Source organism: Balaenoptera physalus (genome assembly GCF_965194825.1).
Source record: "Balaenoptera physalus genome assembly, chromosome: 16".
Classification (NCBI taxonomy): domain Eukaryota; kingdom Metazoa; phylum Chordata; class Mammalia; order Artiodactyla; family Balaenopteridae; genus Balaenoptera; species Balaenoptera physalus.
In genome coordinates this window covers 50,977,190-51,001,274 of record NC_138898.1, presented here as the reverse complement: position 1 = coordinate 51,001,274, position 24,085 = coordinate 50,977,190, and the positions used below count along the sequence as shown (strand labels likewise).

Here is a 24,085-nt window from a genome sequence, read left to right as displayed (position 1 = left end):
TTCTTCCCTTTAATTTATGATGGCGTCTCTTTTGTTGATGTTTACTACTTTATTCTTGGCGGTGTCTTTATTATTTTGTATGGCAAAAAGAAAATATTTTGGGCAATCTATTCTCAAACTGCCCCTGTAATCCTCAAGTCCTGGGTAGATTACTTTTATTTATACATTTTAATTGAGATATACTTGACATTTAACATTATGTTAGTTTCAGGTGTACAGCATAATGATTCAATATTTGTATATATTGTGAAATGATCACCAGAGTAAGTCTAGTCAACATCCGTCACCACACATAGTTACAAAAATTTTTTTCTTATGTTGAGAACTTTTAAGATCTACTTTCTTAGCAACTTTCAAATATATAATTCGGTATTATTAAACATAGTTACCATGCTGTGCATTACATCCCTAGGACTTGTTTCATAACTGAAATTTTGGTATATGACTTTTTGACATAGCTAGTTTTGACATGCAGTCATGTCAACATGTTTTTTGGGGACTTCCCTGGCATGCTGCATGGCACGGCCAAAAGAAAAAAAATGTTCCTTGTGTTGTTTTTTACATGAGGATGTCATGATAAGTCTAAAAGAACAAACAAACTCTTAGCTTTAAAAAAGAAATGCAATGCATATGAAATTTAGTCTCAAACCCAGGTGTGCTATACATGTAATCTTCTTTGATTTTGTAACTGAAAATGTTGGATGACTCTGCACGCTGTCTCTCTAGTATAATCCAAACTAGTTTACTTGTGCTCTTGTCCCTGTGAAATACAGTGATTTCTCAGGTCAGCTGAGGCTCATTTACATTTGTGTCCCAGTTACAGACTAGAGCTCAGAAGCCCTAAGCCACCTAGACAGCTCCATTACCCCGGGGGATATTAGCAGAGGTACCTGTAGAGGTGAACTATGTCCACTACTTGTTGTCTAAAGCGATCTTGAAATCAATGATGCACGTGTGGACCAGGCAGAGTTCCACTCTCACTCCAGCATCCGTATGTACTCAGTCTTGGAGCTGTAACTACGTTTCCCCCGGTTCTTATCATGGCACATTTTGTTGCAATAATGCATGTCATGTTTAACCATGTGACCCCAGAAGTGGTCTCTCTGTCTCTCTCTCTCTCATTGTCAATCTCAACCTTGTACTTGCTCTCTCTCTCTCTGCAAACCTCATACCAGGGTTGGAGTCATGATAAACTTCAGGATTCTCTTACACACCACTTAGATTCAAGGGAGGTGAGGTGTCTTGAACACCAAGAGTTGCCATGATTGCAGCTCTCTAATGCTCTCTATCATGCAGGTGAGATAGACAGAAAGTGCAGTGTTTCCATCTCCAAGAGGTCCAGGCAGGAGACAGAAGAGTGGTTCCCTTGACTCTCAGACCCCCGACATCAAGGTGTAGAGTTCACTTCGTCCACATTCTTCTTACAAAGCTTTCTTCTCCTTTTGCCGTTCAAAGTCTTCTCTCATCGCTTTAGATATTTCATCCCACTTCCTTCTTGCTTGCATAGTTTTTAAGGAGAAGTTGGATGTAATTCTTGTATTTGTTACTCTACAGCTAAGGTGTTTTTTCCCCCTCTGGCTTCTTTCAAGATTGGCTAAATGAGGCCACCAGCTTAGCTCTGTAGATGGGCAGAGCCATTGGCTGGGATCTGTGCTCAGGAATGGGGTCCAATAAGATCTGAGCACCAATTTCGGTAAGCCCCTCCCCCTTCTCCATGGTCTAGTTCAGTAGATTGCCCCAGTGACCCCCATGAGGCCAGACCTGAGTGAGCCTCTGGGAAGTGCTTCCAATATTGTGGAAGCTGGATGTTCAACTCTGATTCTCTTTTCCCACTGGAGAAGCCACAGGCCCGGGGGGCCCCCCCCGGGGAAGTGCTGTGCCGGCCTGGAGGAGGGGTGATGCAGTCAGAGTGCATCCTTCTCAGTCTTTATGGTCCAGGGGATGCTTCAGCCTCACCTTCTGGTTCTGGGATTTTCACAGTGGTGTCTCGTCTATAGCTGGATAGTTGCTAGTTGGTCTCCTTGTGAGGGGTACTGTGTTGGGGACCACCTGTGTCGCCATGTTAACAATGTCATTTATGGATGCCTATTATTAGTGGAACTTACCCCATTTTCCACTTGAAATTTTCGGAGTGTACATCACATTCTGTTTAGAGGCTTCTTAGTTATGCCAACCTTACTTGATCTCTTATCTTTGGACCGTGGGGGTGTTGAGGTGTTAGCTTACAGTGCGAGCTCTTACTCTCAGCTCCAGGGTAGACCTTTATTTCTTAATCATAAAATTTCTCAAACCTATAAATCATTTAAGCAATACAGACATGAATAAGATAAAGGTCCTTATACTTGTGTTTGGAATTAAGATTGGATAAGAGACTGGAATGGAGTAATATGGAGGTAACGTCAGTCATATCCATTACCTTGTAATAAGGAGCAGTAATTTCCCATTTTGACTCAGCTGACTTAATGTGGCACAAAAATGACTGCCCTAGGGCTTCCCTGGTGGCACAGTGGTTAAGAATCCGCCTGCCAGTGCAGGGGACACAGGTTCGATCCATGGTCCGGGAAGATCCCACATGCCGCGGAGCAACTAAGCCCGTGCACCACAAATACTGAGCCTGTGCTCTTGAGCCCACGAGCCACAACTACTGAAGCCCGCGCGCCTAGAGCCTGTGCTCCGCAACAAGAGAAGCCACCGCATGAGAAGCCTGCGCACCGCAGTGAAGAGCAGCCCCCGCTCGCCGCAACTAGAGAAAGCCCGCACACAGCAATGAAGACCCAACGCAGCCAAAAAAAAAAAAAAAAAAAAAAATTACTGCCCTAAACGAACCCCATGGTCGAATAGGAGCCCTCCTCTTGGAAACTTGGCTGTGAATGTAAGAAGAAAGGGCAATACTCAAATGGGTGTGCATAGTCGAGAGTGTTTAACTTTTTTTGTTGTTATTCTTTTTTTTTTTTTTTTTTTAAAGATTTATTTATTGATTGATTGATTACTATGTTGGGTCTTCGTTTCTGCGCTAGGGCCTCCTCCAGTTGTGGCAAGCGGGGGCCACTCCTCATCGCGGTGCGCGGGCCCCTCACCATCGTGGCCTCTCTTGCTGCGGGGCACAGGCCCCATACGCGCAGGCTCAGCAGTTGTGGCTCACGGGCCTAGTTTCTCCGCGGCATGCGGGATCCTCCCAGACCAGGGCTCGAACCCGCGTCCCCTGCATTAGCAGGCAGACCCCCAACCACTGCACCACCAGGGAAACCCATTTGGTTGTTATTCTTAATTAAAGGTGACTCTTGGGATATGTGAAAGCCAAGAAGAGGAGAGACTCTTCCAACACAACTGGGATTAAATCTGCAGATGGCAAGCAAAGCAGAGCCAGTCCCACCCTTGTTCTTCTGCTGTGCGGGGCTGATGTTCCTGGCTTTCTTTAAGGTGCCAGATGGAAACCACTCTTGGGCAACCCTGCTTGGTGACTCAATGGCTCATTACCCCATGGCCAGCTCATGTATTTACACACTTTGTCATTCGACCTGGTAAAGTCTCCAGCACATTGGGACCTGATGGTCCATTTTCTTGGCCCCATCGTTGACTATCAAGTGTGGAATTTAACCGAGGAGATATTTCCAATGGCTTGTGAATCGTTTTCTTATATTAAAGGTAAGCATTTGTTCAAGGCAGCTGGTTATAGGGAAGGAGAGTAAAGACTTTTGCTTCCGTGCTCTCTAGAGCTCCTGCAATATGCATTCCCTTAATAAAGCCAGATGCATCCTCTTGCACTTGCATGCATGTCAAATCGTGCATGATCAAATCAACTCAGAGCTGTAATTGTAATATGCTAATTATTTTCTAAAGAAAAACATAAGACTGCTTTGTATGCAAGAAGATAATTTGTCTATTTCAGACATCATAGATTCTTTGCAGTGAGTATGAATGTTTATTCTCCAAGAAAGCCATTGTATTTACAAAGTTGCAGCTTTGGTATTGCTACAAAAGTTGTGGTCCAAATAAAATTTGTGAATTATTTGTCATAAATAACATTCACTTTGTACATTTGTCAGTTGTACTACCATTGGATCATGTGAACTGTATATGACTGGATAATTTTATAACCCATAAGCAGGGGCTGGCCCACAGACACATGTCAGCTTGTGTACAATTGGCAGTTAGAGAGCTTCGTAAAGAAAGAGATAAACCTGATTCAGGCTTTAAAATGTGACACTACTCATTGATTGGCTCCTTTAAGTACCACTTATGAGCTCCCTAGTTTTGAAATAAAAGGGAATCTCCCTTTTTAAACTAAATGATTTATTTATTTTCTTTAAAATACTTATAAGTTTTTGGGAAAAAAAGGGGAAAAATTACTTATAAATTCACCCACCCTAAAGAGAGGAAACTGCTAACATTTTTGTTTTCCATAGACTTTGATAGTATGATTGGAAGTAAAATGTCTTGTATTAGAGGAGGGTATTGTATTTGGTTAAAACACATGTATAAAACGTAAGTGGTAGGTTGAATCGGGTTTGGGAATGTGGGGAAATGTTCTGTGTGTGGTGGTACAGGAAAATGACGTGTGTTAAGAAAGTGACACATGAGGAGAAACATAAGGAGGAAGAGACTGCACAATGTTTACATTTTTGAGACTAGAAAGGATTGAGCCAGTAACTCATTTTGGAGTTCAACTAAATGAAGCAGAGGTCTAGGTAAGATGAAACCCAGCAGGGGCAACTCCTCTTGCCCCAGTTATGGGCCCCTCTAGGACAATAATAATACAATGAGAAATGCCACATGCATTTGAAGTAAGCAGTAATTGGGGCAAAGGCATGTGTGTTCTAGAAAGTTCCACCTGGGGGAAGGCCAAGGAAGAAGAGAGAGTAGTTTTCTCAGTAGGAAAAAGAGATCACGAGGGGAATGGACTTGGGTTCTAAGTAAAATCCGAGAGTTTACAGACCCCACAGATTTGAGGAGGCAAATTAGTACAGTGTTTAAAGGTGTAGACTCCACGTTCAGACTCTGGGTTCAAAGCCTGGTTAGGTAAGAAGCCTAGCCTTTTAGTTTCCTTGATAGTAAAATGGGAACGGTAATAGTTGGGGTGATGACTGTGAGAATTAAAGGATGTAAAATGCTAAAAACAGCACTTGATCCAAGGAAAAGTAACAGTAAATATTAGCTATTATCATCCCCCAATGACTCAGTCATAATCAGTGTAGACAACATGAGGGTGTTGGAGCTACACTGCTTCCCTTGGCTCTTGCTTCATGGAAGACACTTGAGGATTAAGCATGATCAAATGGATTGTCCTAGTGGGTTTTATGGAATGGTTTGGCTTACTAATAGTCTTGATGACTTTTTTCTGCCATACATGTGATTTGATTCTTGATTTTTTTACTTAATATTAAGACACGTGATTTGTCTCGATTTTTAAATTAATATTATAATAAGCATTCTCCAGTTCCAGACATTTTTATAATGTTAATAATGTTAATTTATCCAGCTCAACATTCCACCAATGGCATTGCTAATAATTACGATTTTAAAATTTGGCAATACCTGTGATGGCTTTCAGTATACTAGCATGCCTTAGCATACCAGTGGTTATGAAAGATACTTTGGACCTAATAATTTCTAAGGGTTTGCAGTCACTTCTCTAGCTTGTATTGTGTTTGTTGGAAGAAATTAAATAATAAGGAACAAATAGCCCCAACATTTTATGAAAAAAGGGAGATTGTTCTCCTGTGAAGATTGATTTATTTTAAAATCAACAAAAAGAGGGCAAGACCTTCTGAAACAACATTTTCCCCAAAGTCCTAGAATGTTAACTGAATACAAAAATCTCAAACACGTTTCTGAATAAAATAACAGCTATACATAAATCATTGATGTTTACGTTAAAGAGTGTTGTAACGGAAGAGCCAAATCTGACTACATGTTGGATCTGTTTCTTTTACTTTACCCTTTGCTTTCCGCTGCTTTTGTTCACTAAAAGGATACCGTCTGCACATAATGGCCTGCCTCGGGGAACCCTGCCCCTCTGCCCGAATGTTAAACCAAAGTGCCTTTGTTTAGGGAAACATCCCGACCCTGTCCACCTGTGGATGGCTGCAGGAAAGAAGAAACTAACACATCCCCTCCCGGAGGCTGGCCATTCCGGTGATATTTGCAAATCTTATGGCCTGTTTACTTTACTTCCTCATCTCCACCCCCTCTCTGTGCTATAAAAGAAACTGGCATCCAAACCCCGGTAAGATGGTTATTCTGAGACTTTAGTCTGTCATCTTCTCCGTCTGCCGGCTTTCCGAATAAAGTCGTGCGGCGAGCAGAGCGAGCTGGGACTCGGTAACAGTGTGACTTATGAAAGTGCAGAGTAGGAAGACCCTGAGCTCACCTCCCACGGGCACACCAAAATTACAAATATTTACAGAGCAATATTGAGGAGAAAGGCCAGCAGACTAGAGGAAAAGATCTTCTACAACTAAGTATATAAAGAAGAAATCACAGCAAGATAGGTAGGAGGGATAGAGTCGCGGTACAGTCAAGACTCACACCCCCAGGTGGGCGGCCCACAAACGGGAGGATAATTACAAATGCAGAGTTTCTCCCCAGGAGTGAGGGGTCTGAGCCCCACAGTGATCTCCCCAGTCCAGGCATCCTGTGCGGGGAAGATGAGCCCCCAGAACGTTTGGCGATGAAGGCCAGTGGGACTTGCTTTTGGGAGAGCCAGAGGGCTGGGGGTAATAGACTCTACCCTTAAAGGGCACACACAAAATACTGCAAGATTCGGGACCCAGGGCAGAAGCAGTAGTGTGAAAGGAGCCTGGGTCAGACTCACCTGCTGATCTTAGAGACCCTCCTGGAGGGGCCGGAGGGGACTGGAGCTCCCCTTGGGGCCATAGATGCTGGGGGCAGCCACATGGGGGAGCTCTTTCTACCACAAGGACACTGGTACTGACAAGCACTATTTTGGAATCCTGCCTCTAGCTTATAAGTACAGGCACCGGCCCACCCACCAGCCTGTCAGCACCAGTGCTGAAAATCCAGACAGAAAATTAATTAGGAAACACTTAAACGACATACATACATAAATATACCACACACACACAGGAATATTACTCAGCCACCAAAAGAATGAAATCCTGTCCTTGGTGACAACATAGATGGACCTAGAGGGTGTTATGCTAAGTGAAACAAGTCAGAGAGAGACGAATACTGTATGATTTCACTTGGATGTGGAATCTAAAAAACAAAACAAATGAACAAACACAATCAAACAGAAACAGAGTCATAGATACAGAGAACAAACAGGTAGTTGCCAGAGGGGAGAGGGGTGGAGGAAGGAAAGAAATAGGTGAGGGAGATTAAGGGTACAAACTTTCAGTTACAAAATAAATGAGTCATGGGTATGAAATGTACAGTGTGGGAAGTATAGTCAGTAACTATGTAACACTTTTGTATGGTGACATATCATAACTAGACTTACCCGGTGAACATTTTGAAATGTATAGAGATATCAAGTTCCTGTTGTATAACAGGAAGTAACATAGTGTTGTAGGTCGATTATACTTCAAAAACAAAGTCATAGAAAAAGAGATCAGATTTGGGGGGGGCTATGGGGGAACTGGATGAAGGTGGTCAAATGGTACAAACCTCCAGTTACAGGACAAATAAATACTGGGGTGTAATGTGCAGTGTGACAAATACAGTTAACACTGCTGTACGTTGTATATGAAAGTTGTTAAGGGTCTAAATCCTAAGCATTCTCATCACAAGGAAAAATATTTTTTCTGTTTCTTTAATTTTTTATCTATATGAGGTGATGAATGTTCACTAGACTTATTTTGGTAATCATTTTGTGATGTATGTAAGTCAGATCAGGTGCTATACACCTTAAACTTACACAGTGCTATGTGTGAATTATGACTCAGTAAAACTTGAAGAAAAAAATATAGTGTGATTTACCCTGTTTTGAAGGGTACATGGTACAGAAAGTAGAGTCACTAAAGAATCATATTTGCTTTGCCCATGCCACCATCTTGGGTTGAAAGTACATATCCTGGAGAAACTGTGGAGAATCAACACATTACATTTGATGCTTTTAATGTCACTGTTGAAGATTTTAATTTTTTTCTAGTGACAAAAGTTATAAATCCTCAGTATGTAAAATTTGAAAAAATACAGATAAGCACAACAAGAAAGCATCACTAACTCATTACTCGGAGATAATTTCTGTTAACATGTTAGCAAATTTTCTTAGGTGTTGAGTCTAAATTTCCCTGGGATTGCAGAAGTAGATGATGTTAAGGATGAAGAGTTATTAATAAGTCAGAAAACCAAACTTTTCTGTATATAGTATCACTGTTGCTCTGGAGACCAACATCTGACGCAGAGGTAACAAGGAAGCATGCTTGATGAGGAGGGAGGGCTGCTGAGTGGAGAGGCCTGTACCCTGTGGAAGCTGACTGCGCCCCAAATGAGGACCCCTAGAGAAACATGCAGTGCACACAGATGTCAAGGTCAGGACAGAGAGCCTTTGAGGCCTGGCATCTGACAAAAGGCTGACCTTCCTGACCCACTCACAAAACCCAGGCCCCAGAGTTCCGACCCATCCACATGGGACCATTCACCACTGTATTATGGCAGAGAAGGTGCTTTCTAAGCATCTGTTGAATGTGTGAGCAAAATAGGTAGAGTGATAGGACCAAAATGGCCTTTTCCAAACTCTTTCTCTTCCACTCATAGATGGCCTTTAATCAGCCTGTGATTGTTATTATGACTATAAATTTAAAAGACTCGCTATAACAGGCTGGTTTTGTTTTCCCTGAAAACACATCTCCTTGGCTCTAACAACACCCTCAGAACCAGGAACTCGGAACACAGTAGAACCTTGCACTGAGTTGCCAATTAGAAAATGATTAGTCATGGATGACCTTCATGCTGGAGAAGTAATTTGATAATAGTGTGCTCTGGCTGGGGGCTATTTGCTATAATCCAAATAAAGCATTTTTACAACTGAGTGGCAATATCCCAAATTCATCCTGGAACCCTCTTTCCATGGAGGTCTAAAGGGGAAAATTCCTAACTAAAATTTTTATAAGACCCTCCATGAGGTCTCTTTCATTGACAGTTGCAAAATTTATGAATTTTTATGAATCCATCCAGTTAAAGAAATAGTTTCTCTTAAATATATTCTAATTTCCTTCCATTTTCATTCCACTTGAAAGTGGTCTGTTGATGAAGGCCAGATAATAAGGCCCACAACTTTCCTATGATATTGCAAAGCACGTGAAAAAAACTCCTTTTGAAAGTAACTTACTAATTATTTTGTAAACTAGGGCAATTTGTTTCCTAGAGATTAAGAAAATACAATAAACAGGAAAACATGGGGTCCTAATAAAGTGAGTAGCCTGAATAAAACATATGAGGGTCAGATCTATAAGCTGTTGTAGCCAGCTATGAGATAAGAATTTGGGAGTTCTAGGGACTTCCCTGGCAGTCCAGTGGTTAAGACTTCCCCTTCCAATGCAGGGGGTACGGGTTCGATCCCTGGTCAGGGAGCTAAGATCCCACATACCTCGTGGCCAAGAAACCAAAATATAAAAAAACAGAAACAATATTGTAACAAATTCAATAAAGCCTTAAAAAAAAAAAAGTCAATTGTATTAAAAAGAAAAAAAGAATTTGGGAGTTCCATCATTAACAGTGATGAGAGAAGAGCTTGATACCCAGGCAGGCACAGTTGTTATGTTTCATCTGTATCATAGGAGTTGTTAGCTCTTCTTTTAGTCTCACCGGAAGCATCAGCCCATTGTCTTGCCAATTAATTTCAAGGTTCTCCTGGTCCTCTATGGGAATTATAAGTAGAATTCCAGATACACACACACCTGGGAGCCAGTGTAAGTTAATGAGATCCACACTCAGCAGGAAACACGAAAGGGGGTGATAAGGAACGGAATTGTGCACTGGAATTTAGTCTTCTGTGTGTCCCTCCTCATAATCCAGGCTGCTCTCATGACTCCCAGGTGTTTATCCCTGTTTAGACCTCACACAACTGTCTGACCCTCTTGCCAACGCCTGATACCTCGAAGATTTGGTTGTTAGAACTGCCACCGATCCAGGGCCCTGCTCTTTGACTATATTCCATAAAAGCCGGGCCTTTGAGAAATAAAACCTTGCCTAACAAGGCTATCTTTGTAGATTTGTGACAAGGGAAGCCCCAGGTAGGGCCGGAATAGGTCCACCCGTCACAGAACAGTGCAGCGGTTAGAAACGAGGGCTCTGGAGTCAGACGTGAAGTTGAATTTGGGCTAAGACGCTCTCTGTGACGCTGTTCTCTGTGCTGCTGATTCCTAGTCTATAAAATGAGGTGTCTACCTCAGCTGGTTGGTGGGGGGTTAAGGGGAATAATGCATGTGACGCTCTTACTCAGAGATGATGGAGTCATTCAGGACATTGTTACTAACTGTTGCAGGTTCCACTTCAGCCCAGTCTTGGGTTGGAGGCCTCATCCCCCCAACCTCACCCTTCTAGGCCTTAGTAACTGAAGGACTCGGTACCCAGACCTGTCTGACACTGGACATTGGCTGTCTCAAAACCAGGGTCAGGAAACCATTGCTTCGAAACTTCCTATCCAAATAGAAACAAAGTCATGAGGATGGAAACATATAGAAGATATGTTTGTAAATGTGAGTTGTAGCATGAAGAAAAAAAATACACATACACACACAAACGAGGACATTCCATGAAAGTAGTAAAAAATCAGGTCAGTCACTGGTTCCATTGCCACATGAGTCCCTTGTATTTTTACAAAGAGCTGTCTGTCCCTCAGACTTCCCCCAAGAACTGAAGGCTTTGTACCTTAGAGCCGTTGGGTCACCTTTTAGTCTCCTTGCTCTGTTGTAGATTTATACCTGAATGATTTGGAGGCATTCCAAGAAAGATCATCTATCCAGCTGTGGTCATTTTTCCAAAGTCTCTAGGCAAAAATGGGGAGATCAATTGTGGCAATAACTTTTAGCATATGGTTTATTCATCTCTATTATCTGTGAATATCGGTAGCTCTGGACAGGGTTCTTCACCAGGGGTCCCCAGATCCATAAATAGAAATCAGGGAGGTCTTTGAACTTGGATTGAAGAAAGTCTTTATTTTCCTGACTGATATTTATCACTTCCTTCCAACTTAAAGCTTGGAAACAATCCACAGCACTATTAGCAGTATTTGTGATTTTGTCACTAACAGAAGTCACAGATATTTTCATACCACATTTTAGTTGTTGCAGCTCACAAAATATCATTTATGCCCTTCGCCACTTCAAAATTAGGATAGTTATGTATTAAGGTAGTTAGCTATTGAATGCATTAAATAGATAGTTATTTGCTGCATTTATTAAGGTAGCTGGTTATTAAATGTATTCATAAGAAAACACATTCTTGTAAGAAATGCGTAATCACAATCTAATCATAAGAAACACCAGAAAAACCCAAATTAAGGGACATTCTAAAAATAACTAAAGTATTCTTCAAAAGTGTCAAGGTCACAAAAGACTAGGGAGACACAACAGCTCCATACAATGTGGGACCCTGGATTGGATCCTGGAACAGTAAAAGGACATTGATGGAAAAACCAGTGAAATCCAAATACAGTACACAGTTAAGTTCAGAGAATTGCACCAATGTTAATTTCTTAGTTTTGATAGATGTACCACGGTTATCTAAGATGTGAACATTGGGGGACTCTGAGTGAAGTGTGTATTGAACGCACTCTACTATTTTTGCAACATTCTGTAAGTCTAAAGTTATTTCAAAAGAAAAGTTTAGAAAGAATTACATTTAGGAACTGAAGAACAAATAAAGAACCACATATATTACTCTATCAAAATTTGTTTTTCGAACATTTTGACAAAAGTATTTAAAATCATTCTTTTCCTTTGAAATCCTGTGTACTGTATTTTATGATTTAAAATATTATCCTGAGAAGCAGCCCACTGACTCGCTCAGACAGCCAGAGGGATCATGGTGCAAAAAGATGAAGAATCACTGATTTAAGGCAATTGAAAGCTGCAGATACCAAATGCCAAAGTGACTGGATTAAAATCTATGGGCGGGACTTCCCTGGTGCTCCAGTGGTTAAGAATCCATCTTGCAATGCAGAGGACGCTGGTTCGATCCCTGGTTGGGGAACTAAGATCCCACATGCCACAGCGCAACTAAGCCCACGTGCCGCAACTACTGAGCTTGCATGACACAACTAGAGAGCCCGCACACCACAACTACAGAACCCATGTGCTCTGGAGCCTGCATGCCACAACTAGAGAGAAGCCCGCACACCGCAATGAAAGATCCTGCATGCCGCAACTAAGACCCAACACAGCCAAAAAAAAAAAAAAAAAAAAAAAATCTATGGGAAACAGGTAGCCAGAGGAACCTCTTCACTTTGGCTTTGGTTTTGAATGAGTTGGCCTGAATCCAAGGTATTTTCTTTTTCTTTTTTTTTTAAAATTAATTAATTAATTAATTTATTGGCTGTGTTAGGTCTTTGTTGCTGTGTGCGGGCTTTCTCTAGTTGCGGCGAGCAGGGGCTACTCTTCGTTGTGGTGCATGGTTTTCTCATTGCGGTGGCTTCTCTTGTTGCAGAGCACGGGCTCTAGGCGTGCGGGATTCAGTAGCTGTGGCACGTGGGCTCAGTAGTTGTGGTGCACAGGCTTAGCTGCTCCATGGCATGTGGAATCTTCCCGGGCCAGGGATCTATCCTGTGTCCCCTGCATTGGCAGGTGGATTCTTAACCACTGCACCACCAGGGAAGCCCCAAGGTATTTTCTTTAGTGTCCTTCAGTTCCCTTCTACAGATGTGTCATGGAGGGAAGCTGACTTTGAATGACAGGCAAGACCAACAGACTGAGGGCTTCTGGCCGTGAGCCACACACCTGTTCACTGGGCACTCACATCCTCCTCCCAACACGGCACTGCAGAAGGCTCATTTTTCTCTGTCATCCTACATTTGTTTTGAGCTTGGGTCAGGGTTTAAATTATTAATCACTTCCTGGGATATTTGTTTCTCAAATCGGTTTCCAAACCACTTTAGCTTGTACGCACAGGCTTTATCCTTCTGCCGTGCAGTTATGTAAAAACAACCTTGTAGATGTTACCGGCCACCTCTGCAGGTGCTGGCGTTGGAGCCAAATCTACAGAGGAAACTAATTGGAAACAACATGTCAAGATGCTTTTCGGAATGGGTATTTATTCAAAAGGCTGCATAACACAAGAGGCAGAGAGGAGAAAAGAGCAGTGCCAAGGAAGAAGGGTGGGATGAGGAATGTGGCTGCATTAAGTCTGTCCCCCAGTAAGGGATGGGCATCTTAAATAAATATGGGTACCAAACCTACACCCTTTCCTTCCCTGTTCTGAACTAAAGAGGCCACCGAGCCCTTACTGGAATGAACTTCAGTGGCTTAAAATGGAAACGTGGGTTTCAAACAGTGTGGAAACTCTCTTTAGAAATAATCTAATCAAATTAAATGGAAAAGTACAGGCTGTTGGCTTTACAGTACTGAACGATGCTTTGGCCAACGTATACAGAAGCGGAGCAGTATTAAAACACTGCTGTCAAGTGATGCGGGTCCATCCACAACCCCTCCCCACTTAGTAAACACCTCCATTCAGGCTTCCGGAGTGGGGATACCTGCAGAACTGTGCCTGTGTTTGGCCAGATAAATGCTTTGATGCTGCAGCTGTAGGGACCATTCCTATCTGTGAGAACTAGTGAGGTTTGTACAGATTCAGAACTGAGAACGGCCTAAGGGAAGTCTTAAAAGCAGAACTGAATATAAACGTCCAATGAGGGTTTGGAAACTTACATGCCATGGGGCTTTAGGATCTGTCTTTGTGCTTTCTCTGTTGAATAGAATTAAAAACAAGGCAAGTGTATCTTGCATTCCCTCCAAGGAACTCTTGAACTACTGAATGGAAGTTTAGGTGGGTCACTTACGATGTGCCAGACAGTGAGTTAAATGCTTTACAGGTATTATCTCCTTTAATTCTTGCTGTATTCTTAGGAGTTGGGTATCATCGGTCCCATTTTACAGAAATGCACGAGTTCTTTGTGGAATAGGGTTTGTATTTAGTGCCAAGCCACAGCTTCCTAGCCCCTGTCTTCAGCTTGGCATTCTAAGTCCTGATCTGGTTGGAAATCGTGAGTTTCCTTTAAAAGCAATCCACGTTACTTTCCCTTAAGAAAATAATCACATAACTATCTTGAGAGAGGAGGTGCCATAAAATACATTATGTTTAAAAAAAAAAACCCAAAAAACCCCACGCATTATGTTTAAAAGCGTAGGATTTATTTTTTTTAGTTGTACAAATTTGTGGTAAAAAATCTTTTAGATGAATACATTACAGATAAGAGTTAAAGAACCTGCCAGTTTATGACAGTGAGTGTGAAAGTAATTCCAGGCCAGAAAGGACGATTTTATTTGAAAAAGAGTACATATCTGAATTAATTAACAAAGGGCCATGAACTTTAAAAATGGTGCCATTTTGAAATGCTGGTGCTGGACAGGTGTCATTGTAACGGGATGGGAGATGAAGCACCTACCTGAGAATTCCCGCCAACTCTGGAATCAATTGACGGTAGTGGTTGGTTGGGAAGTCCCATTAAGGGCGGCGGATGCTGGCACTGTTTTAGGAAGCTTCCCTTGGAGGCCAGCTCAGGGTAACAGATAGAGGGCTGAAAAGGGGGACCTTCAAACCGAAGGTCAGGTGGGATTTCAGGTCTGGAGGCATCAAGGGCCCTGGTAGGATGACCACAAAGCTTAGCTCTCCTGCCCTCCTCTGCTCAGGGTAACCCTTTAAGGTAGTGGTTAACAACATGGGGTTTACAGTTTAAAGGACTGTATTCAGATCTCTGCTGTGCCACTTCATAGCTGTGTGATGTTTGGCAAGTCACTTCACCTCTCTGATTCTTAATTTCTTGATTATAAAACAGGATTTTTATACTACCTCCTATAGAGTCCCATGAAGTTTAACTAGTTAAATTATGTAAGGAACTTGGCAGATTTCCTGGTGCTGGAGCTAAAGGAACAGAACAAATTCATAAGAGTTAGACGGATACACAAATGGACAAAATGTCAGTGTGTCAATTCCACGGGAGTCGGGTTAACACAAAAATGTGTAAAATATCATTAGTATATTTTCTCATTAAGTATTTTATGCTCTACTTGACTATAGTGAATGGAAAAAATATCAAGTGAAAGAACTTGAACAAGTTCACAAATAGACTTCTCCCATAAAGGCTGAAGTTCCTCAACATACATTTAGGAAAACAGAACCCTTGAGGTTGAAGAGAAATATAACATCCACTACCTTCAAGGAAATTACAACCTCGGGCTAAACCTATACTAGCAAGGACAGAAGATGCTTTCTTCAAAATACTTGTATGACATTAGGTTTACCTTTACATTTTTATTCTCTAGAATGATTCTTTTTTCTTTAGATTCATTTAGCAATTTTAATGCATTTTTATGGAATAAAACATTTGTTTATTTATTATTACTGAACAATACATTTCCCAGGAAAGGCTAGCCTGACAAAACTTTCATGCATACCTGAAAGACTGGCTGATTGGTTGTGACCCCATTAGTTTGAATCAGTGATACCCATTCATTATTCAACAGACATTTATTGTGCACCTACTATGTTCCAGGCACTTTGCAGATGCGCAGAGTAAAGAGGTGAGACAGGGCAACCCTCCTGTCATGAAACACACGTACCAGTGGGCGATGCGGAGCAGCGCTAACAATAGGCAGCCACCGGGTGAGTAATGTCATCCGACCTCCCCCCATCCCCCATGGGACACCCCCACCCCCCGAGATAGGTGCTACTACACACCCTTCTTACAGAGGGGCACAGAGAGGTAGAGCGACGTGCCCAGGATCCCGCAGCTAGAAAGTGGCAGGGCTGGAATTAGAACCGGGGGTCTAGTTGTAGAGTCCAAACTCAACCATCGGGCTATGCCGCCCCTTTAAAGAAGAAAAGCAACTGGTAAACAAGTAAACATAAAAAAGAGAGTTTCAGAGACTGATAGTGCCATGAAGTGATAACCATTATGAAGAAATTAAACTGGACGTTAATAGGAGAGGTTAGTGGTGATTTCTCTGTGGGGCATGTTTGCACTGAACTCGGGGAGGAGCATGAACTAGTCGTGGCCTGATCAGCTGGGAGGTGCCAGCAGAGGGGCGTTGGGTCAACGGAGCAGAAACGGCAGTGAGGCGAAGGCTCCAAGGAGGGGGTAGGGTTACGGCATCCCAGAAGGCCAGAGGGGCTAGAGCACTAGAACAGAGGTCAGGTGGGGCCCGAGAGCTAAACAGGGACCCGAAGTTCATTCCCAGAGCTGTGTGAGCCCTTTCACAGGTCGGGAATGCTACTCAACACAAACTACGTAGATAAGACCCTGGAGTGACTTTGTCTTGTGAAGAAGAAGCCATCCTATTCTTGGTACTTTTGACATAGACGCACCCTCGGAGGAGCAGGTCCTTCTCGCTGCGTACATCACAGATGTCACCTGACCACAAATCTTCTGCCCTCGAGACTCGCTGCCACCAGCCAACTGGCCAAGCAGCTGCTGCTTGCTCCACAGGACAGGGAGCACGTGATTTTCCCTCCTCATTCTAGTCTCTGCACCTGGAAATACGTGCTGGGAGGGAAGGAAAGCGTATTGGAGAAATAGAATTAATATGATAGAAGAGAATTATTATAAGGTACTGGTGCACACAATCCTGGAGGCTGAGAAGTCCCAAGGTCTGCCCTACGCAAGGTGGAGACCCAGGAAGGACGGTAGTTCTAAGGCTTGAGAGCTGCAGACCTGATGGTGTAAGTTTGAGTCTGAGCCTAAAGACCTGGGAACCAAGAGGGTAGGAAGCAGGAGAATTCAACCTTCCTCCCCCTTTCTGTTCTATTCAGGCCCTCAACAGATAGGATGATGCCCACCCCGACTGGGGGGTGGGAGGTGCATCTGCTTTACTCAAACTACCAATTCAAATGCTAATCTCTTCCAGAAACACCCTCATAGACACACCCAGAATTAACGTTTAACCAGCTCTCTGGGTACCCGGTGGCCAGTCAGGCTGACGAGAAAATTAACCATCCCAGAAGGGGAGCAGGCAGTACCCTCGTCTCCATTATTTGCTCTGTTAGCTTCACTGTGCTTTATGGAAACTCCCTGTCCAGTCCTTCCTCCCCACAGTCTACAGCAGAAGAAAGCTGGAGTTGACAGAATCTCTTTGCCTTTTATCTCTGCTGCCTTTATGCCTGAATTCCAAGGAAGCTGATCTTTCCTGTGTTTACTGCTTTGTGCAGCCACTAAAGAAAGATGAGCAATTATCTCTCTCTACCAACATTTCCAAAATGTGCTTGGCTGGAGATCTCATTTGCATGACAAAGATGCCCCATTAATGAGCCAGTGGCCTGGTGGGCCAGGCGGGCTTTGGGGCACACCCAAAGGGACTCTATGAAACTACAGAATTGCTTATTATGTACGATGCCCCCTCCAGACAACCGCACTCCGACTGTGGGACAGCTTCCCTGGAGTCTACGTTCTTTGTCCTTTGCAGGATCTGGAAGATAGCAGGGATCAGTGAGAACTATGCAGACTCCCAGCTCTGCTCCCGGGTCTTGGAGGCCATGCCTTCGAGGTGCTAGTGGGCTAACTCTTATTCAGAAGACTCACCTCTACTATAATTGTTTTCTTCCTGATATTCTGCTTTATAGATCAGTCATGTGACCTTCTGAGACCACAGGGTTTTCACTGTTGAATAGTTCTTTGGAATAACTCACGCGTCCTGAGTGTGTGCTGAGTGCCAGGCACCATTCCAGTGTTCTCGTGGGTTATCTCGTGTAACACTGATGGCTGCCCTTGAGCTACGGGTGATTATCATACCCACTTTACAGATGAGGACGCTGACCCTAACCACGTCTGAAGTCCACCAAGGTGGACAGAAATGCTCTCCTTGCTGGGCTCCCTGAGCTGTGTGGGAAACGGAATTCCTGTCTTTTCAGGACGCCACTGCTGTCTGCCACTGTCCCTTCCTCTCTCCTCTCTCCTAACAGATCCTGGATTTGCTCAAAGTGACAATACTAGGGCACTGGGGATTGGCTCCATTTGTATACACACAGGATTTGTGGGAAGACAGGTGCGAGGATTTTCTCTCTCCAGTTCTCCAATCACTATTCCCCTTTTCCTGAGGGTGTGTCTTCATCTTTTCCACACGAAGAGCATCTTTCTCCTTCTCTCTGGTCTCCCCAGAACCATAATCGATGCTCTTTCTTTACTTCGATTAAAAAAATCCCCATCCCAGTAGCATTTTTTTTTTTTGTTTGAGTCTCCCTCAGATAGGTCCATGAAAGAGGGCAAAGAGCCCAGGTTCTATTTGGGGAAATCTTGATCTACGTGTTAATTACGCACCTCAGTTTTCACAGTGTGTTACTTTGGTTGCAGACCCAGCCTAAGCCAGATCCAAGTGGGTTGTACAACCAAACGCTGGGAAGGACAGTGACCAGTGATGGGGTTCAGGATCCTCTACCCCCAAATACGGCACCTTGACGTGTTGAAAATTTTAAGCTAAAGGAGTCTGAGAAAACAGCAGAACTACCTTCTCCCTGAAAAAGGTCATAAAATCCTCATGTGATGGATGCCCTCCTATACCCACAGGAAAGAGAATCTTTGTCTCCCAAGACAAAGGGACACCAAGAAGAATCTAAGCAAACAGGACATGCTAAGTCTCCCCTGTTTACTAGCCTTCCTCCTACCCCTTAACCTGTCATGTTCCTCCGCGACTATCTGCTCTTCCTCAAACCCAGCATAAAAATACCCAGTTCTGTTTCTTTGGATCTTCCTTTCCTTATGAAGGAGCCCATGTCAGGTAAAACTTAACGAAATGTGTATCCTTTTCTCCTGTTCATCTGTCTCTGGCAGTCTACTTTTCAGACCCGGTCAGGCACCCTACAAGGGTCCAGGAAAACTTTTGCTTCCCTCCACAGGGTGAACCCACGGCTCGGGAGCCCTGAATGGTGCTCGGTCTGTGCTTGACTTTCATGTCTGTTTCTCTGTGATAGTTTCATTTCTCTCCCATGAGAAGGAAAGCATGGCTGATGGCATCTCCCAAGCTTTGTATTTAACAACTTCACAGAGGGACTTAACAATCCCTCCCTTTTCTCCCTCTGGGAGGATTCGTTGGGCCAAGCTAAGACCCAGAGTAATAACATGATGGCCCAGAGTTGCCATGGGGATCACGGGGCTCTGAAGAGAAGGGTTGGGCAGATGGAACCCTAGATATCCAAGACAGTTCATCGTCCTCATTAATGTCCCAGTACAGCCTCTAAGGTAAGCACATTATTGGACTTACTGAGAATTAAATTATTTCTGAATTTTAAGCAGTTGCCTGTTGCCTTCTGTTTTGATGTTTCTGCCAAGAAGACCCCAAGCCCTCCTGCTACCCTACTCCCTGCATGTGTTCCTTTCCCATGTCCCCCCGCCAAGTACCTCCCTGGATTGTACGAATTCAGGCTGTCCTACCTTGCCTTCTCTAAAGACACATTATTAGCTCACACCTTTTACTTCTTTCTCACTTCCTGCTTGTACCTCCTAATTAGCACCTTTTCTATAATTTATTAAGCCAGAACATAATGCTGACAGCATGCTGCCTCACTACCTGGCTATTTTATTCTACATTCTTTGGTTCCCAGCTAGATTGTGGGTCCCTATTGGCAGGGACCTTGTCTTATACTTCCTTCTGCTGTACTTCATGTCATAATGTCAAGCGTACCAGTTAGGTTTGCATAGCAAACCACCTTAAAACTTAAGCTCCACCTTAGGAGCGTAAAATAATAGCCATTGACTTAGCTTGTGCTTCTGTGAATTGACGATGTGAGCTAGGCTCGGTGGTGCTGTTGTGCTGGCCTTGTCTGGGCTTACTCGCAGATCTGTGCTCAGTGTTGCATCATGTCGGCGGCGCTGCTTCTGGAGTTGGCTGGTTGTTGACTGAGGTGGAGGGATTGATTGGGTTGCAGGGTTCTCAGCAGCCAGCACACTAGCCCAGCTCCTTCATGTAGTGACAGCAGATTTCCAAGAACAGCAAGAGAGGAAAGGCTCGGTGTGCAAACACTTCCTTGTCTCTGCTCTTGTCACCTTTGCTTTTGTCCCATTGACCAGAGCAAGTCACACGGCCAAGGTCAGAGTCAGCGTCAAAGGAGAGCAACAACGTGGATACAGGAAGGAGAAGAAGTTTTGCTGATTACATAAGGTATATTCAAAGTCTCAGTAGACATATACGTATCTGCCCAGTTAAATTGTATATTTTCTTTTAAAAATCTAGCTCTTAAAAAATTAGTAAAGATGATTTACTTGAAATCATATTACCTCTGTAGACATGTTCTATTTTTTTTTAATTGGCCTTTTTTGTACTACATTTTCTCACCTTCTCTCTCTCTCTCTCATTTCTCCTTTGATCCTTTCATTGACTGGATGGAATATATTTATCACTCTGAAGTTGGATCCTGCACTTTAGGGCTTTGTGTGTGTGTGTGTGTGTGTGTGTGTGTGTATACGTGAATATATGCATGTGTACGGTAAATAGGGAAATATTTCTCCTTTGCCCAGTTTTAATTTCCTATAATCCAATGTCACATTCTTCAAACATGAGTCAAGTTAGAATGGGAACAAACTGAATACATACATGATTTCCACATGTGCTAATTTTCTCAATGTTCTGTGCTAGGAAAAGCAACAATACCAAAGCTGGTTGGACAGGGCATTCATTCCTTAGGTATAAGTTCTATGCCTCCTTTGAAGCACACTCTGGAAAACAATTTTGAGGCAGTGATGCTGTAATGGTGGCAAACAACCATGGTCCATTGAACTTCCGATTCAGCAGCCAGGGATGGTGACCTTTACCTTCATGGGTGAAGCTCACTCCTACCAGAGAAGGTCCAAGCGTGTCAACTAACATTTCTTTTTTTTTAAAAATTATTTATTTATTTATTTTTGGCTGTGTTGGGTCTTTGTTTCTATGCGAGGGCTTTCTCTAGTTGTGGCAAGCGGGGGCCACTCTTCATCGCGGTGCATGGGCCTCTCACTATCGCGGCCTCTCTTGTTGCAGAGCACAGGCTCCAGATGTGCAGGCTCAGTAGTTGTGGCTCACGGGCCTAGTTGCTCCGCGGCATGTGGGATCTTCCCAGACCAGGGCTCGAACCTGTGTCCCCTGCACTGGCAGGCAGACTCTCAACCACTGCGCCACCAGGGAAGCCCCAACTAACATTTCAGGTCAACAAAGTACTTCAACTATTTTGACCAATGGTTACTCAATATACATTTTGCTCACTCCACTGAATGGCCCCCTGTAGAGAAATGTGTGGCACATCAAGAAAATTATTCAGACCTTTTATGTGGAGGAGTTTATCAAATTTTAGAACTTTTGAAGCAGAAGGCCAAAATAGTATAATAGTTTAGGAGACTGCCTTGAGGTCTAATCCCCATAATAAGCCCCATTGTATATCCCTCGTTGTAGTTCTGTTTCTCTAGTCAAACCATTACTAACATTCATTTTTCCCCTTTGCCATTTCAAACAGCATTGGGAAGAAGTGGCACAGAGCCTTAGTTTGGGTTTTCCCCAGAAGCAGATCCTGAGACAAGGGCTTGGGAGTAGAGCGTTTATTTGGGAGACAGTCCCACAAAGCTCTGTGAGGAGGTGAGGAGAGTGAAGCAAGGAAGAAAGAAGGCAAGAGAGAGAGTGTTACTGAGTGTTGCCCCTGGGGGCACCTGGTGAGCAATCAACCTCAGAGTCAACACCGCGGTGGGGAGGGAGGCTGGGCATCCGTCCACCTGCCCCCATTCTCTGCTGGCTGAGGACTGTCCCCAAAGTCATTCACTCTGTTGCCTCAGTCTCCCCATCTGATAAATGAAGTCATTGGGATATTTTTCTAGGCCAGGAAAAGGTGGACTAGACAAAATCCAATGAGAGGAGATGGCATATCAGGAGGTGGAGAAACTTGAGCTCTGTTTACCGTTTAAAATTGTGTTTTTAGTACAGGTGCCCTAATAAAATTCTAGTTCCACTTACAATTGTAAGAGTGAACCATTAAAATCTTTCCCTCTAGTCAATTAGATCCTGCTGCCTACCAACCAGTGGGTTTACAACAACATTTATCCTCTTGCTTGTGGTCTGTGGGTCAGCTGTGTCTCAGCTCGATGTGGCTCAAGGTTCCAGTTGGGTTGATGTCTACTCCCTACGTTTCTCCTTGACCAGTAGCCGCTGAGGTTATGCCCTTTCCATGGAGGTTCACAGCAGTGCGGGAGCCATGTTCAGGGCTTCTGTGCAAATGGTGTTCATTAATATTTCATTGACCAAAGCAAATCAGGCCCAAAACAAGGGGTGAAGAAGTGCCCTCAGTCCACCATGAAGCCATGGCAATGGCAGGGACATTTAATTCTATAACCGGGAGGGAGTGAAGAATTGAAAGCAATAATCCTACCCACCGTACCATTCTCATGTTCAGAATCCCTTCTCATCAGTCTCTTAATCATACCTGCTCTTTTGGCCTGTTCTGAACCCCACTCAGTGCCTGGCTGGGTCTCTCTACTGAGATTTCCTCTCACTGTCATGGCATTTCCTATAGAGAAAATGTCTGTAGTAGACTGTTTTGGTGTCTGCCATGCAACCATTCCCCAGCTGCTGTGAGCGTTGGCTGCTAACGGCCCAGAGCTGCTCCCTTCTCTGGAGAACTGCCCTCTGTTGATGGGATGCCCCACCCTGGGAGGGGAAACCCAGAGACATGATGGACTTATGCAGAGTGCAAAATCCAGCCCCATGACTCAAGGTGAGGACAGCTTGCCAATATAATTTAGGTTCCAGAATGTTCCTGTGGATCAGGCCAAGGCTAAATGTTCTTTGAGACTACATCCTATCTTATTTCTTTTCCTATCCTGCTTCTCTTACTCCTTTGCAGTCTTCTCCTAAGAGAATGTCCTCAAAAAATTAAATGCCCCCAAGTCTTTTTCTCAGGCTCTGCTTCTAGGGGATCTGACCTAAGACAATGCCTGTTTTTTGGCATCTCTTTTAGTGCCTCCACAGCACCCTGCCATTTCACCAACTGTAACTATGCATGGGATGAATAAAAACTTAGACATTTTCCTTGCTTGGGATGGATGCGTGAAGCCTCCTCAAAGCCTGCACCCAATATTTCTAGTCATCTGTACCAATATCTACTTCGGATCTCTTCATCTTGGCCACACAGTCACTACAGTTACTTATCCAACGTCTTATATGATCTGTGTATGTCCAGGGTGTCTCCCTCATCCATCGCGTCCAGAAGGAGTTGTGTTTAGTCGGGTAAGTTTTTCTTTTAATATTTTATTTATTTATTTATTTATGCCTATGTCGGTTCTTAGTTGCGGCACGCGGGATCTTCATTGCAGCATGAGGGATCTTTTGTTGTGGTGCATAGTCTCAGTAGTTGTGGTGCGCAGGCTTAGTTGCCCCACGGCATGTGGGATCTTAGTTCCCTGACCAGGGATCGAACCCACGTCCCCTGCATTGGAAGGTGGATTCCTTGTCACTGGACCACCAGGGAAGTCCCTAGTCTGGTAAGTTTTGACTTGGTGAGCCCCTAAGGTTCCTAGTGACCACTCTCCCTTTTCTTTTCACACAGAGATGTTAACCTGGAGGTCCAGGACAAGGGAGGCTGTTGTTCAGGGACTTTGGAAATGACAGATCTGTGTTCAAATCACAGTTCTGTCATTTACAAGCTGGAGTTTTGGCCAAGTTACCTAACATCTTAAAGCCTCAGTTCAGCTTCTATAAATTAAGTACAATGGTACTTGAAGAACAATATTCTCCTTTGCACTCAGAAAAAATGTGTGGTTACAAATGCAATTTTCTACAGTGCTATGAGCTGCTTTTGAGCAGAGTTCTGAATCTCAAGTGTGTTTCACGTAGAGAAAATGGGACAATATACAGGTATCAGGCAGCCCTGAGCCTGGAACATCACAATGACGGCTTTCACTCATTAGGTGCTTGCTATGTGTCAGCCACTAGGCTCAGCCCATCACATGTGTTGTCTT

At 43.6% G+C, this 24,085-nt stretch overlaps 2 long non-coding RNA genes across 4 annotated transcripts in view; one reads left to right on the top strand and one right to left on the bottom strand.

Moving 5' to 3' along the window:
* The window catches only part of LOC309645926, a 29,619-nt gene extending 15,726 nt beyond the window's left edge, over window positions 1–13,893 (bottom strand). Inside the window, exon 1 of the long non-coding RNA XR_014255131.1 lies at window positions 154–13,893. This is a non-coding gene — a long non-coding RNA (uncharacterized lncRNA). The remainder of the gene's footprint in view (window positions 1–153) is intronic.
* Window positions 1–24,085, top strand: part of LOC309645913 — a 253,739-nt gene that overhangs the window by 187,723 nt on the left and 41,931 nt on the right. For all 3 annotated transcript variants that reach the window (XR_014255106.1, XR_014255107.1, XR_014255108.1), the window contains exons 3-4: window positions 15,677–15,786; window positions 16,483–23,354. This is a non-coding gene — a long non-coding RNA (uncharacterized lncRNA). The remainder of the gene's footprint in view (window positions 1–15,676; window positions 15,787–16,482; window positions 23,355–24,085) is intronic.